General features: G+C 46.3%; 1 protein-coding gene across 3 annotated transcripts in view; it reads right to left on the minus strand.

Moving 5' to 3' along the window:
- Positions 1–15,212, minus strand: part of Ino80c (INO80 complex subunit C) — a 91,614-nt gene that overhangs the window by 33,205 nt on the left and 43,197 nt on the right.

The raw sequence follows: 15,212 nt of genomic DNA on the forward strand, positions 1-15,212 counted from the left end.
TTTTTGTTTCTACTTGGTTGATTTCAGCTCTGAGTTTGATTATTTCCTGCCTTCTACTCCTCCTGGGTGTATTTGCTTCTTTTTGTTCTAGAGCTTTTAGGTGTGCTGTCAAGCTGGTGACATAAGCTCTTTCCTGTTTCTTTCTGCAGGCACTCAGAGCTATGAGTTTTCCTCTTAGCACAGCTTTCATTGTGTCCCATAAGTTTGGGTATGTTTTACCTTCATTTTCATAAATTCTAAAAAGTCTTTCATTTCTTTCTTTATTTCTTCCTTGACCAGGTTATCATTGAGTAGAGCATTGTTCAATTTCCAAGTATATGTGGGCATTCTTCCCTTATTGTTATTGAAGACCAGCTTTAGGCCGTGGTGGTCTGATAGCACGCATGGGATTATTTCTATCTTTCTGTACATGTTGAGGCCCGTTTTTTGACCAATTATATGGTCAATTTTGGAGAAAGTACCATGAGGAGCTGAGAAGAAGGTATATCCTTTTGCTTTAGGATAGAATGTTCTATAAATATCTGTTAAGTCCATTTGGCTCATGACTTCTCTTAGTCTGTCTACGTCTCTGTTTAATTTCTGTTTCCATGATCTGTCCATTGATGAGAGTGGGGTATTGAAATCTCCTACTATTATTGTGTGAGGTGCAATGTGTGTTTTGAGCTTTAGTAAGGTTTCTGTTATGTATGTAGGTGCCGTTGTATTTGGGGCATAGATATTTAGGATTGAGAGTTCATCTTGGTGGATTTTTCCTTTGATGAATATGAAGTGTCCTTCCTTACCTTTTTTGATGACTTTTAGTTGAAAATTGATTTTATTTGATATTAGAATGGCTACTCCAGTTTGCTTCTTCTGACCATTTGCTTGGAAAGTTGTTTTCCAGCCTTTCACTCTGAGGTAGTGTCTGTCTTTGTCTCTGAGGTGTGTTTCCTGTAGGCAGCAGAATGCAGGGTCCTCGTTGCGTATCCAGTTTGTTAATCTATGTCTTTTTATTGGGGAGTTGAGGCCATTGATGTTGAGAGATATTAAGGAATAGTGATTATTGCTTCCTGTTATATTCATATTTGGATATGAGGTTATGTTTGTGTGCTTTTCTTCTCTTTGTTTTGTTGCCAAGACGATTAGTTTCTTGCTTCTTCTAGGGTATAGCTTGCCTCCTTATGTTGGGCTTTACCATTTATTATCCTTTGTAGTGCTGGATTTGTAGAAAGATATTGTGTAAATTTGGTTTTGTCATGGAATATCTTGGTTTCTCCATCTATGTTAATTGAGAGTTTTGCAGGATACAGTAACCTGGGCTGGCATTTATGTTCTCTTAGGGTCTGTATGACATCTGTCCAGGATCTTCTGGCCTTCATAGTTTCTGGCGAAAAGTCTGGTGTGATTCTGATAGGTCTGCCTTTATATGTTACTTGACCTTTTTCCCTTACTGCTTTTAATATTCTTTCTTTAGTTTGTGCGTTTGGTGTTTTGACTATTATGTGATGGGAGGAGTTTCTTTTCTGGTCCAATCTATTTGGAGTTCTGTAGGCTTCTTGTATGCTTATGGGTATCTCTTTCTTTAGGTTAGGGAAGTTTTCTTCTATGATTTTGTTGAAGATATTTACTGGTCCTTTGAGCTGGGAGTCTTCACTCTCTTCTATACCTATTATCCTTAGGTTTGATCTTCTCATTGAGTCCTGGATTTCCTGTATGTTTTGGACCAGTCGCTTTTTCTGATTTACATTATCTTTGACAGTTGAGTCGATGATTTCTATGGAATCTTCTGCTCCTGAGATTCTCTCTTCCATCTCTTGTATTCTGTTGGTGAAGCTCGTATCTACAGCTCCTTGTCTCTTCTTTTGGTTTTCTATATCCAGGGTTGTTTCCATGTGTTCTTTCTTGATTGCTTCTATTTCCATTTTTAATTCCTTCAACTGTTTGATTGTGTTTCCTGGAATTCTTTCAGGGATTTTTGTGACTCCTCTCTATGGGCTTCTACTTGTTTATTTATGTTTTCCTGGAATTCTTTTAGGGATTTTTTGTGATTCTTCTCTGTAGGCTTCTACTTGTTCTCTAAGGGAGTTCTTCACGTCTTTCTTGAAGTCCTCCAGCATCATGATCAAATATGATTTTGGAACTAGATCTTGCTTTTCTGGTGTGTTTGGATATTCCGTGTTTGCTTTGGTGGGAGAATTGGCCCTGATGATGCCATGTAATCTTGGTTTCTGTTGCTTGGGTTCCTGCGCTTGCCTCTCGCCATCAGATTATCTTTGGTGTTACTTTGTTCTGCTATTTCTGACAGTGGCTAGACTGTCCTATAAGCCTGTGTGTCAGGAGTGCTGTAGACCTGTTTTCCTGTTTTCTTTCAGCCAGTTATGGGGACAGAGTGTTCTGCTTTCGGGCGTGTAGTTTTTCCTCTCTACAGGTCTTCAGCTGTTCCTGTGGGCCTGTGTCTTGAGTTCACCAGGCAGGTCACTCGCAGCAGAAAAGTTGGTCTTACCTGTGGTCCCGAGGCTCAAGTTTGCTCGTGGGGTGTTGCTTATGAGCTCTCCGCGGCGGCAGCCACCACGAAGATCTGCGCCGCCCTTTCCGGGAGCTTCCGTGCACCAGGGTTCCAGATGGCGTTTGGAGTTTTCCTCTGGAATCAGTAATGTGTGCAGAGTGCAGTCTCTTCTGGTTTCCCAGGCGTGTCTGCCTCTCTGAAGGTTTAGCTCTCCCTCCCACGGGATTTGGGTGCAGAGAACTGTTTATCTAGTCGGTCCCTGATGGGTTTTGTTTTATCTGGACTTACAGCCCAGTCTTATGGAGGTTTTTTTCTCAGCTGGGCTTCACTCCTCTCAGTTGACTCTGGCCTGTGTCAAGTTGACGTAATATTAGACAGCGCAGCACCCTAAGTGCCGAGGTTACAGGTGTGTACTGGATCCTCGTGCTGCTAAAACTACAGGTGCTTTCTTACCGGCACCTCACTAACCAATACAAACTGGCTTAACAGCCACCGGCCTGTGCATACCAAGCTTCTAAAGACAGATGGTGGGAAGACTGAGTCTGAACTAGAGTCATGGCTGGACATAGTAGACCATGTGTTTAACCTTAGCTCTTGGTGAGTTCCCGGTAAAGCCTAGGCCACAGACTGAGAGCCTGTTTCTTTTTTTTTTCTTTTTTTTTCTTTTTTCTTCGGAGCTGGGGACCGAACCCAGGGCCTTGCGCTTCCTAGGCAAGCACTCTACCACTGAGCTAAATCCCCAACCCCAGAGCCTGTTTCTAAAACCATGGCTTGACTAGTATGTACACAGCCCTCTAGATCTGGTCCCTAACATAGAAGTGGGTGTAGTAGTGTATTTGGGTAATCCAAAAACTTGGGAGGTGGAGACAGGAACTCAGAAATTTGAATGTCTTTGGCTAAAAATTAGCTAATTAAATGTGAGTACCTGTCATTGAAAGCTCCTCACTGGTGAAGGGCATGGGTTCTCCTTGCTGGAATGTTCTGCCTAGGTTACACACAGTGCCAGGATTGGGGCCCTGGAGGTGAGCAGTGTGGGGACTACCAGCTTCAGTCTTCTGTCTTCTAATCTAAACGACCTCTTCTTGTCCCAGGTTCCTTGGCAATCTCTGTGCCATATATGCCTTAGAAAAGTAACTCTGGGCCAAAGCAGTCTGTGGCCTAAGTTCTCAAGCAAGGTCCAGACCACACATGGACATGAACAGTGTTGTGTTTTATAAAAAGAGAGAGAGAGAAAGAAAATGTTTGGTGGAGGCGTGGTATGGTGTGGGGAAAGGAGATGTGGGCCCATGCTGAAGCATCCCTTCCCCCTGAGGTGCCACCCACACAAAGGTGTAGTACAGAATAGAGTTTATTCAGGGCATGGGAGGGGAGTTGGGAGAAAGGCAGAGGGGGTGGGGGGGAGCAGAGGAGTAGAGGCCAACCATGAACATGTGGAGAGAGAAGGGGGAGGGGAGTGGGGAGGGAGAGGGTAAGGGGCAAGAGAAGAGAAGGGAGCAAGAGGAAAAGAGCAAGAGAGTGAGGAGGGGTGAGCAGCCCCCTTTACAGTGAGTCAGGCACATCTGGCTGCAATAGGTAACTGTGGGGTGGAGCCTAGACTAAATGCCAACAAACGGGACACAAAGACCAGAGAAATTCAAATTGTTTACAATGCTATGCTCAAGAAGACATCTGTGTGTAAAGCAAAGTCTAACTGTGGCCTTTAGTTGCCAGACTTTCTGTCTGAGTCTGTTCTTTCAAAAGGCTGCCAATAGCTTAGTGTAGATCTTTCTAGTTTTAGGGCCACAGAGCCTACACACGCACACACACACACACACACACACACACACACACACACACACACATCCTTCCTTTTCTTCTTCTTCTTCTTCCCCTTTGTCTGGTTTGGTTTTTGAGGCAGAGCCTTACTCTACAGTCAAGGTCCGTCTAGAACTCCCGGTAGCCCAGGCTGGCTTTGAGCGTAGTACAGAATCGTCCTACTTCAGCATCCCACTTGTGCTGTTATCCCGGCTTCTCACACTCACATCCTAAAAGCATCCCACAGAACAAAGCAAGAGAAGGTTCAAGGGCCCTTCTACCTCAGCTCCACATTTAGGTAACAGAGGACAGCTGAAATTCAAGAGGAGAGCTTCCTAAAGGAGCAGAGTGACTTCTCCTTGCTTCTGGAACACAGTGGGGAATAGGGAGGGAGAGCCAGAAAAAGAAAGAAAGAAAGAAAGAAAGAAAGAAAGAAAGAAAGAAAGAAAGAAAGAAAGCTGACATTTTCAACTAAATGCCTTTGAGGCTTACAAGCCAGAGACTAAAGGTTACCCTGAGCTGTCACAGGGTCAAGGATGGAAATTCAACTAAATGGTTAAGAATGTAGAGAACGGGAAGAAAAGAAAGCTATTTCCTGTCTGCACCCTGCCCCCACGGGCTAGGTCAGCCACCTCAGTAGGCTGACTTTCTTTAGCCCCCCGGAGGCTCCGCCTAGCCCAGGAAATCCCTCCCTTTGCTTACAGCCCCAGCTCTCCAGGTCTAAGAGCACAGAATTTTGAAAGACAATTCCCAAGGGAAATGAAGACAGCTAACTGCAGGCCAGGAAAGAAGGAAGGCAAAATTATACAGAAATTATTGTCACAGCACATCAGCCCAGACACATCCCACTAACAAACAGACAGCAGGCCAGTAAAGAGGACGTATCCTAAGGTCTTTGAAACCTTCCCGTGGGAAGGGTTGGAGTCTTCAACTTACAGAGGACCCCAGTGGTCAAACCAGCAAGGCAATATCTATCTGGGGGCTTCCTGACTGCCAAGTAGATCGCAAAATAGTTCTAGCAATGTCATAGAAATGGCATTGAGCCAAACATGATTTCATGGACTTAGGTGAAATTGAAACTAAGAACTCTGCACACGTGGCCGTGTTCCATACCCAAGTGTCCCTGCACAACATCATCCTTGCTTGTGGAGGATGGTCTAGAGACCGGTTTCATCTGAGGAAGTATCCTGAGCATCCTCCCTTTGCAGCTCACTGGAACTCTGACAGTGAGTTTTATACTAATTTTAAATGGGCACAGGCTCAGCTTACAGAGAAGTTGTATTCCAAAAGCAATGCTGCGTGTGACTTACTTGGCACTCAGAAGCCAGTTTTACATAGAACCTAGGCACAAACTAATCCATAATACATGTGGGACCACAGAGGTGGAAAATAGTGCTGTCGTAATGGGAAAAAGATGCCAACTGTGTGCATGGGTGTGGGGTGTGGGTCGGGGTGGGGCCGACCGGGAGGGGAGAAGATGGTTGTCTTAGTTAGGGTTTTACTGCTGTGACCAAAGCAAGTCATAAGGACAGCATTTTATTGGGTCTGGCTTGGAGGTTCAGAAGTTCAGTCCATTGTCATCAAGGCTGGAGCATGGCGGTGTCCAGGCAGGCATGGGGCAGGAGAAGCTGAGAGTTCTACATCTTCATCTGAAGGCTACTAGAAGACTGGCTCTCCCTCCCACCTCCCCAAACGGTGGTTAGTAGGAGGGTGTCATTAACCTTGCCCATAGTGACACACTTCCTCCAACAAGGCCACACCTCCTAACCGTGCCACTCCCTATGGGCCAAGCATATTCAAACTACCACAGTGGTTCACTAAGACACTTTCCCACAAAGTCTAATGGTGAGTTCAATCCCTAGAACCTACATGGTAGGAGAAACAACTCCTGCAAGTAGTTTTCTGGCCTCCACATCTACACTGTATAAAACACACACACACACACACACACACACACACACACACACACACACATTGTGGTTTGCCCTGAAGTTATCTGTATTTTGATGCTAATTCCACTGCCCCAAGGACAGCTGCCTAGTCAAGGACTCAGAACTCAGGTGACTTCACCAGAACCACCTCTCCATTGAATTTGTAAAGTACAGGTGAGGGGCACGTACAGGATAGAAGGAGGCCTGTCATTGGAGGAGAAGGAAGGATGGGTGGGAGAAAGTTTGAAGGAAGAGAAGAGAGAGGAGGAGAGAGGAGAGGGAGACCTCCTCAGGCCGCCCCCTCTGCTTCTTTTCCCACCATCCCTCCCACCACTTTTGTACACTGACTACTTTTCTGGATCCACCCCTCCTTTCCTACATTTTTCCATCTCCCTATGCCCACACCATTGCATCATGGGATGATAGCCACACAGGAGGAATGAGAGAAAGTTTAGGGGAAGGAAAGGTTGACATTTCTACTTTTAAATTTACTAAAACAATTTAATTGCAAAGGAAGAAAATTGCAGGTTTCCAAATGCTAGGTTCCTACTCGGCCTGCTCTGTAATGGCAATGTGTACTTAGGTGCTACCATACTGGGATAGTGGACTCATGAGCCCACTCTGGTCCATTCTAGAATCAGTGTCTTGCTCTGTGTACCATGTCTTTCACCATTGAAGGCCAGGACTAGTTAACACAATTTGTAGGTTTTAGTGCAGATGACAACGCTGGACTCATTAAAAAAAATTTAATAATTTCAGGATTGTAACATCCTTGTCTCAGGACACATAAGCCTTTCTCTTGCTTACTGACTCTTCGCTAAAGTCTGTCTAGTCTTCCTGTGAGAATCCAAGAACTGCGCTGAGCCCTTTACACGCAGTTGCTAAGTCAGGGCTACAATCCTAGCCATTACGTAGTAGTATGCTTGGATTCCACATGCATACAAACGAAAGGGGAGCCAGCATCTCGCCCATCTCTGTGGCTGGCTGGAGTTGGGTTGCTCATGCCCCAGGGAGGAGCTTATGTAGTTGCCTCTGTGTAGTTCAGCTAGAGGGGACAGAGCCTCTTCTCAGGCTGCACCCAGTTTGCACAGCACTATTCTACTCCCCTCAGTTCTCCCTCCCCCAACACAAGTCCTTTGCCATGACCAAAGCCACACAGCGACCATTGCCTATACTTGTCACAATGAAAGCCACACAGTGCATTTCCCCATCTCTCGAGTCCCTCAGGTGGGATGTCCCCTCCCCTCATCAGTTCCCGTTCTCTTCTCAGTTCCATCATGCCTGCTCCACTCAAAGCTGACTTCCTCTATGTGCTCTTTCTGACACAAATCTGGTGCTGCTTCATGCCGGCTTTCTCTGTATCACCCTCATTGTCCTAAGGAGACCTATGGAGGACAGTTTGCTATGGGACCCCATCAGTTTCTCCCATGCTTACATGGACTCTAGGGCCACTGGATGGTTCAGTGGATAAAGAAGCAGAAAGCCTGGTGGCAGGTGTTTGATCCCTAGAACCCATGGTAGAAAGAGAGAATCGACTCTACAAGGGAGTTCTTTGACTTCCAACTCAAACACTGTGGCACACATACACAGACACAATAACAGTAATTCTTTTAACGAGTCATTTTCTGTCTTAACTGCTTGAATTTGAGCTTGCTACTGACTATGACTTGACCAGTGGAATGTTAGAAAACTATGGGGCCACCATAGAAGGAGCCTGGGAAGGAGAAGGGCTGAAAGGAGTAGTGATCTCAGCTGTCCAACCTGAGATGAGATGTCCTGTGCTAGCTAACTAACCACTAGATCTAAGAGAGAAACCATCGGGAATCATCCAGGTAGACTAAGCTGGCCAGGCTGGCTAACTTGGAACTGTGAACTAGTCAACAAATGCTTATTTTTTATAATGTCACTGTGTTTAGAGATTGTTGTGCAGCAAAAGCTAACACTTGCAAGTTTCTAAGCTTTAGGTACTGCCTTGTGGTCTCCCTTACTGAATTCTCAGATTCGCAAATGAGACCAGATCCTCAACAAATACTTGCTATTTCATTTTGTTTTGTTCTGATTTGTTTTGGTTTGTGTTGGAGATGGGGGTCTGTAGGCTTACATTTTCTAAAACCTACTTAAATGCTTCAACCTCCCTTATAGCCTACAGACCAAAGGTAGGGGAGGAAGATGGTTAATAGGACAAGGGGGACGTGAACCTGTTTAGATGTAGTTCTTTAGGGCAATTCTAGTCCTCACTGACAGGATACCAGCAGTCCTTTTCAATAGTGTCAGGATACCAGCAGTCTGGTTCAATGGTATCAGTAAACACAAATCAGTAGCAGAGGTTTGATCCAGAAGGAGCCATGAGGTACTGCTGAGTTCACGGAAAGAAGCCACTGGAATATCACAAAGAAGTTCTTTGGTGAGTTTCTTTCTACGAAGTCATGACTAGCAAAGATCAGCAAAGAAAGCAAGGTGAACCAATGCCAGAGCACTGACCCCTGAAGACTAGTGTCAACGAAGTCCAACAAAGGCCAGCAAGGTGAACCAATGCCAGGGCACTGACCCCTGAAGGCTAGTGTCAACGAAGTCCAACAAAGGCCAGCAAGGTAAACCAATGTCAGAGCACTGACCCCTGTAGACTAGTGTCAGTGAAGCCCAACAAAGGCCAGCAAGGTGAACCAATGCCAGGGCACTGACCCCTGAAGGCTAGTGTCAACGAAGTCCAACAAAGGCCAGCAAGGTGAACCAATGCCAGGGCACTGACCCCTGAAGGCTAGTGTCAACGAAGTCCAACAAAGGCCAGCAAGGTGAACCAATGTCAGAGCACTGACCCCTGTAGACTAGTGTCAGTGAAGCCCAACAAAGGCAAGCAAGGTGAACCAATGCCAGGGCACTGACCCCTGAAGGCTAGTGTCAACGAAGTCCAACAAAGGCCAGCAAGGTGAACCAATGTCAGAGTGTCATTCACTGTCTCTTGGGTTATACTTATTCCCTTTCCAAACATCATGGGTCTTCTCCAGCATCCTCTCAGCAAAACATCACATCCTTTTTCACAAGACAGCTTCCAGGAACATACCACAAGCCATAGATTGATGTCAGGTGTCTTTCTCAATGGCTCTTCCACCTTCATTTATGAGACTGTGGTGAGAATAGGAATTTGAATAGGGACCCCCCTCCAACCCCAGCGATTCATCTGTTTGAATGCTTGACAATAGGGTTAACAATAAGGTTGACAATAGGGAGTAGCATTATTAGGAGATGTGTGGGGCAAGTGTGATGGGGGAAACAGGCACGAGTGAGGTCAAGACATGTACAAACCCCCAAAATCTCGAGACTGGCAGGATTAAGGATCACTCCCTCCTCTTCTGGGTCTGCATGCCACAGAGCAACCACCTCCTCTACCACTTGATGATAATGGACTAAACCTCTTGAAACTGTAAGCCAGCCCTAATGAATTGTTTTCCTTATAAGAGTTGTCTTGGTCATGGTGTCTCTTCACAGCAGTGGAAACCCTAAAACAGTGTCTCTCGGTGAACCTGGACCTCACCATTTTGACTGGACTGGTTGCCAGCAAGGCCCTAGGATCTGCCTATATCTACTCTCTGACCCTTGGGGTTATAGATGTTGCTGTCATGCCTAGATTTTATATGGCTGCTGGAGATCTGAGATCAAGTTCTCATCTTATATAGCAATTGCTCTTACCCACTGGACCATCTCCCCAGCCACTGTATATTTTCTTTTTATGAATGATTGGAATCTGGAATAGTGAGAACGTATTTGGGAGGTGCAGGGCAGGACTGATTGACAGAGAGGAAGGGACCTGGGAATGCTTGGGAGAAGCTGACTCTTGCTTAAAACCTAGCTAGAGTCAAGTGGCTGAGTACATGTGGACCCACCTGAACTCTGGTAGTTCTGTCATGAAATTCTCTAATCCTGAACTGGTGAGATGGCTCAACAAGAACAAATGCTTGCCACACAAACCTAAAGCCCCGGGTTTGATCTGTAGACTCCACAGGAAGGAGAGAACCCTACTCCTTAGAGCTACACACACACACACACACACACACACACACACACACACACACACAAACACACCACACACACAAACACACACACACACTAATAAGAAGAAATGTCTTCATTTTGCAGAACTCAATGGTATTAATTTAGACCATGCATGCTCAGTTAGCTGATGTGATGGCAGAAAGGGGCTGCTCCTGGGAGGGAGATGTAGAATAGGAAATAAGCATAATCATCTCTTGCATTCATCATGTGTTTGCTGAACTCCAAGCATGTGCCTGGTGTGCTGGGAACCAGAGTAAGGAAATAAATCAAGAAGTTTTAGGTGGAGAGAATGAGCCTCAGAATGCATCTGGGCAAAGAAGCTCAGGTTCAGTGGGAAGAGAGGATAGCCCTTTGACACCCTGCCTGACAGCCAGGGACCTTCGGAGCTCCCCAGTAACAGTCATAGAAAGCATTGAGTATTTACCATATGCTAGTGACTCTAGACACATAGTCCTTTTTAATCCCCTTAGGAACTTCCTGAGACAGACAGCAGTATTTCTCTTTCATCAGTGAAGAGGCTGAAGCTCCAAGGAGTTGAGTAACTTGCTGGAAGCCAACGGGGAAGTGGTAGATTTGGGCCAGAACCAAGTGTTTTCTTTGGGCTCCTATAGCACAACTTGCACACACACACCCGCACCCCGTGCGCTGGTCCTACTCAGCACCACTGGGACACTCCTAGGCCCTTGCTCCTTCCCCCTATTAACTTCAGTAGTTCTCCTTCGGCCACATGATAATTGGGAGGATTGAAAGTATGCAGACATAATTTGGATGGGTTTGTCCCCTAAGTGCTCACATGGTGGAAGCCTGGTCCTCAGGGTGGTCATGTTAAGAAAGGAGTGAAAGTCTGTATCAAGAACCCAGCTAAGTGTTCATAAAACGTTCTAACACATAGAAGATTGGCCCTCCCCAGTCTTCCTCTCTGGCTTCTGGTCTCTCCATGAGGACTTTCTTGAACGTGTTCACACCATGACAAAGTCCACCCTGCCAGCTCCACCACTTGCGTAAGAGCCAGGGTTGCCCAATCTCTAGAACTGTAAGCTAACACTCCTCTCTGCTATGCAGTGCCTAGCCTCAGCCATTTTGCTGTAGCAATGGAAATGGACTTTTTACCCAGTCCTTTACTTCTTGTCCACTTTATCTTTCCTATCTCAGAACAAGAGTGAGAGAGCCTGACCTTCTCCCTCCAGGAGGCTTCTGAAGGAGAAACTACAGACCTGTCTGCCAGACTTTGCTGACATCAGCTTGTGAGTGACTTACGGGGAGTAGACAACTCCCTGTGTTAGCATTTCAGCACCTGGCAGTGAGCCCAGCAAGCCACCGCCCCACAGCTGGCAGGAGAATGAATGAATGCACAGGGGTGGAGAGGGACAACCTCGCTGGTTATTCCTGTCCATGGCTTTGCAACGTCTAATTATAGAACCTCCAAAAAAGAAAATGCAACGAGGAAACATGGAAGAACTTTCCCCTCCCAGCACCCCAGCCTTCTCTTTGCTCTTATTTCTTCCATTGTTTTCTGGAGAGTGTGGAAGGGACCTGTGTGCCAGCCTCTTGTAGGTACTTTGTCCACCAAAATGGCAGCTTCTTTTTCCCTTTTCTCTCCATAAGGTTAAGGGTGTGAATGGCTAGGGTGGGCTTCATGTTTCTCTCACCCTCTGTATGCCTGCTTGAGTCTGGCTGGCAGCTGGCAGAACTCTGTTGTTGTTAGGTGGGGTTCATGGTGGCAGTTTTGTACATACAACTCTTTGTTCCTTGCTCACATTTGTCTGACACCCCAACCTGGTGTTCCCTTCTGCAGCCAAGTACCTTTTTCTTCTCCCTGGCCCCAAATTTCTACCACCACCACCACCACCACCACCACCACCACCACCACCACCACCCATCCCACTTCTCACTGTGGCTCATTCCGATGCTATAGTGACCGACACCTAATTCACACCAGGCTTCCTGTGAGAAGCTTGAAGATGAAGGCTTTTTAGCAAGGTCACTTTTCCACTCTATGTTTCCCTAGGTGACCTGTCCTTCTCTGCTAGAGCAGAACTTCAGTCCCAGATTTCAAGCCTCTGTAAGTGTTTTTGTCTTGCTTTGTTTATTATTAATTAATTATGTTTTGAGATCAGATTTCATGTTATTTAGCACACTGACCTCAAATCCCTGGGCTTACGGATCCTTCTGCATTTGCCTCCCCTGTAGCTAGGAGGTAGGATTACAGACACATAGCACACAGCACTTGTCTGTTAAAGTTATCTATTCATCTATCCATCTATCTTCTATCTATGTATCTATCATCTATAGACAGACATGCCTATCTTGTATCTATCTATCTATCCATCCATCTACCTATCTCCCTCTCCATCCATTCATCCATCTATTATCTGTCTGTCTGTATGTATGTCTATCTATCCATCCATCCATCCATCCATCCATCTATCTATCCATCCATCTATATACTTATTGTTTTGAGACAGAGTCTAGCTATGTAGCTCTGGCTACCCTAGAGCAGAGTAGCCTTAAACTCACAGAGACCCACCCATTTCTGCTTCCAGAGCTATCCTGGTTTACTTTGTGAGGGGCAAGAGGCACTGACAGCATCTGAACAGTGAGGAAGGAATAGCTGAAGCAGGACTATGGTCCCTTCAGGAGCAGGAGCACATGAGTAACCTGCCCCAGTGCAAATGTCTGGGCCACACGGCCAGGCGTGCTTATGAAAACTCCACTCATGGAATCCAAGTCTTGCTGTGGCTCTGCCCAGGTGCAGCAACATGGCCCCAGCATGACTACAAAGCAAGAGAGTCGTGCAGCCAGCTGGAGGAAGTGCTGCCCGAGAGGGAAACCCGGGATTGGTGAGATCCTGGGGATAAACTGAAGTGCTATGACAGGGAGATTCAGCCCTGACCTTTGGTCTCACCCAGGGAGTGGCAGAGCTGGATGACAGGAACAGGTGCAAATTCTGCTCCTGATCTCCCTGTCTACCTGAGTCAGCCCTGAAGGGGCCGGAGGCAATCAGCTGGAGAGGACAGGGCACTGAGATAGGCTAGTTAGGGAGAAAGACTGGTCATTCACAGGCCTCCTCACACACCATATTTCCTAGTTCTGATGGTTAATGTTGACTGTCAGATTTGACAAGATGTAGAATTACAGGTTATGGTGGTTTGAATGAAAACGGCCCCCATAGACTCAGAAGGAGTGGCATTATTGGAAGCGTAGCTTTGTTGGAGTAGGCGTGGTCTCCTTGGAGGACATTTGTCACTGGGGTGTGCTTTAAGGTCTCAGCTGCTCAAGCCAGGCCCAGTACCACCCTCTCTTCCTGCTGCCTGAGGATCCAGATGTAGAACTCTCAGCTACCTTTCCAGCACCATGTCTGTCTTCATTCCACCATGTTCTCCATGATAATAAAGGACTAAACCTCTGAAATATAAGCCAGCCCCAATTAAATGCTTTCTTTTATAAGAGTTGCTGTGGTCATGGCAATAAAACCCTAAGACGCTAGGTGACAAACCTCTGGGCAAGCATAGGAGAGACTTTCTGGATGAGATTAACTGAGAAGGGAACTCTAACTCTGGACAGCATCATTCCATGGCTGGGATCCCAGACTGAATAACAGAAAGAGAAAAGTGGTTGAGCATCAGCACTCTCTGGATATCACGTGACCAGCTGCCTCCAGCTCCTGGCGGCTTGATTTCCCCACCTTGGTGGACTGCACTCCCCAACCGTGAGCCAGGGTAAATCCTTCAGTCCTTAAGCTGCTTCTGTTGGGTGTTTTGTCACGGTAAAGAGAGCAACAGCACACTCACCCACCAGGATTTTAGCAGGAGAAGGGGTGTGAACTGGGGAGGACATCTTAGGCTAGACCGGACCTTTCGTTATTGTTTTGTTTAGTTGTTTTTCAAGATAGGGTTCCTGTATCTCTTTGGCTGTCCTGGAACTCACTCTTAGACCAGGCTGGCCTCAAACTCAAGAGATCCTCCTGCCTCTGCCTCCAGAGTGCTGGGACTAAAGGTGTGCACCACCATAGCTCAACTTAAAAAAGATTTATTTGTATGCGTACTTGTGTAATGTAGATGCTATGTGTGTGCAGTGTCCAAGGAGGCCAGCACAGGGTGTCAGATCCCTTGGAGCTGCAGTTACAGGTTGTCACGAGCCATCTGATGTGGGAGCTGGGAACTGCCTCGGGTCCTCTGGAAGAGCAGCTCTTAACCTTAGCAACATCTCTCCAGCACTTGATAGAATTTTCTTAAAGGTAATTATATATGTCTAGGAGGAAAAGGCTGTACCCACAGCACCCAGTTGAGCTCCAGCCTTGGAGTTGACAAGTACATGGTCCAAAGACTCCCAGTCCCAGAAGGCAACTTGACTGGAGTCAAGAGCCTGGATGTGGAAGTGCCTTGTGCATTTGGAAACATACACATGTGCGCATGCACACATGCAAATGCACACACACACACACACACACACACACACACACACACACACACACACCCCTAAGCCTTTTTTGTGTCTTCAGCCTCAAATACAGGATGGATATATCCTTTCAAAATAAGTGAGTAAGATCCAAGTTCATGCCATAGGGCTACCTCACAAGGTTCTCCTGGAACTCCTGCCTGGAGCCACTTTTTAGATATTCTCTGGGAATCTCCCATGTTGCCTCCCTCCTTCATGGGTCCCCATCCTAAGGTCCTAAAGCCCAAGATATGGCCTATGTAGTTCTGATTTGTTTCATGTTGAATCTCAGGAATTCTGGGAGTTGATGAAGCCCTGACCTCTCTCTTGTACCCTTCACTAGTCTGAAGCTTGAGATCCTCCTGCCTCAGCCTCTGCTCCCAGGTCAACAGGCACACAGTACTATATCAGGGGATTAGACTCTTTTAGGGAGAGACTTCTCCAAAATAGACACGTTTCAAATAAAGTTCAGAGAAGACCCAAGCATCCTATAGAAATGACTATGTAGGGGGTTG

The sequence above is a fragment of the Rattus norvegicus genome, chromosome 18 (assembly GCF_021556685.1).
Source record: "Rattus norvegicus strain SHRSP/BbbUtx chromosome 18, alternate assembly SHRSP_T2T, whole genome shotgun sequence".
NCBI classification, from domain to species: domain Eukaryota; kingdom Metazoa; phylum Chordata; class Mammalia; order Rodentia; family Muridae; genus Rattus; species Rattus norvegicus.